This window comes from Odontomachus brunneus, unplaced genomic scaffold (assembly GCF_010583005.1).
Source record: "Odontomachus brunneus isolate Ranch 3 - 2012 unplaced genomic scaffold, Obru_v1 Obru_scaffold_267, whole genome shotgun sequence".
NCBI lineage: Eukaryota > Metazoa > Arthropoda > Insecta > Hymenoptera > Formicidae > Odontomachus > Odontomachus brunneus.
In genome coordinates, this window is record NW_022639717.1 from 230,971 (window position 1) to 233,284 (window position 2,314).

Genomic DNA, 2,314 nt, shown 5'->3' on the forward strand with positions numbered 1-2,314 from the left:
GAAAGAACATATTGTTTTTATGAAGCTCTAGAAATGTTAATGTCTGCCTATTATGTTTTCAACATGGAATATCCTACAAACTGTGCATGTACTTTGGAATTTATCCAGAAATATTTTTTAAATATTCATCCTACTTCTGGTACAAAATCACGTAAGATCGCAACTAAATACAAAGTCCTCTCACTATTTAACAAATTAAGAGACGTTGAAGAGAGAGATGTAGATAAAGAAAATATTTCATCAAATTCGTAAGTGTGGTAACTAATATTTGTCTTCTATTGTATCGTCTTTTTTCTGATTCAACATAAATTTTGATATAGTTCTTTAAAAATCTGAAAACATTACAATATCTTAAAAACGTTCAACTATAGCGATAAGTATGCAATAATGTTAAAGTTAAAATTAAAAAGAAATTTTTTCTAATCGTGATATTAGCAATAATAACTTTATTTTAACTGGAAAAATTCAATTTGATCTTCATGTGATTCTAAGACCTTATAAATATATACATATATACAGGGTGATTCAAAACAAACTGTTGTCCTTAAAGGGTCGTATAACTGAATTAATTTCGAGACAACTTTTTCTCTTGCAAAATTTCATCCGATATTTAGTTTCTGAATTATTTAAAGAAATATGTATCCTATTGCGGTTCGGATATAAGAGTTGCGCCGCTCTTGTTTACCTCTTATATCTGAGCGGTAATAGGATACCTATTTCCTTAAATAATTCAAAAACGAAGCATCGGATAAAATTTTGCAAGAGAAAAAGTTGTCTCCGAATTAACTCAGGAATACGACCCTTTAAGGACAAAAGTTTGTTTTGAATCACCCTGTATATATACATGAGTATACATGCATATATACTTTATTATATAATATAGATTTTCTTTCGTTTTCTGTTTTATAAATTTATATACGCAAAGATGTAAATTTTTTTTAGTTTTATAAATGTATGCAGAAAATTTGTTATATTAATGAAATATTAAGTTCGCAATATTACATATGAGAATATTAAATATTATTTTTAAAATATGTTTTTATATATTTCTCAACATTTAGCGTATTATAATAATTGTTAAACTTACAAATATTAGAAATATTTAATATATAGAAATATTTAATTACAATACTTATAAATATTTCATTAACATAATAAATATGTAATTTACAAAACATCTAACAATGCATTATCGCAGTATATCACAGTATATCATTATTACTTTTGCAAACGAAAAAATGAAATAAAAAATTTTTTAATGAAATAATTATCTATTTTCTGTTCAATGTTGTTTCAAATTTGCAAAAATATTAGTGTTAAACTGCGATAATGTAATTGTTAAGAGATGTTCTGCAAATATAAGATATTTTTGATAGCTATAAGATTTTTATTTTTGATAGCTATAAGATTTTTATAACAAGTATATAAGTATATATAAATTGTATTTTTATTTCTTTTAATTGTAAGCAGATTTGATATGTGATATTACATATACTATTATGATAATTATATTACTACACGTGCAAAAAATGGGTATTTATTTTCTGTTCATAATATTATTTTTCTGTTTTTATTATTTTTGTTTGTGTAATTATTGTATACTTCAATAGTATTCAGTTTATCAATTTAAAAATAAATGAACTATTTATCACTTACTATTCTTTATTTATATGTATAATCCTATATCAACTTATAATTAGAACATAAAAATAAGATAGTAAATTAATATAATACAGTGTAAAACATTTCGGTAAAATTACAACTAATAGGTATAGTGGGTAATTTTGAGACCCACTATAATAGTTACCTGTTTGTTTTTGCAATATACAAATAAAACGTACTTGTATATTGCAAAAACAAACACATGGAAATTTACAACTATTATAGTGGGTCTCAAAATTACCCACTATAATAGTTGTAATTTTACAAAACATTTTTACGGTGTATGCTACGGTACTATTACAATACAATCTATAAAAATTTAGACAAACAGTGTAATTTTAATAAAGTTAAATGTAATTTTAAAAAGTTAGGTAATATTATTACAAAAATTAATCGTAAATTTACATTAGGATTGGAAATTTCATAATTTGTTTTTTATCGATACAAATATATAAATTATTATTACACAAATATTTCGAAATATTTGCACACTATTGTAAAGTTACTATGTGAAATTGTATCAATACGGTTACAAAATCTATTATTACGAAGACATTCTAGTAATCTACTTTTAACATGTAAATTTACTTTTACAAGCTGCTTTCTTACCATATAAGATAATAATTTTATATACGAGATGTAAATTTAATAA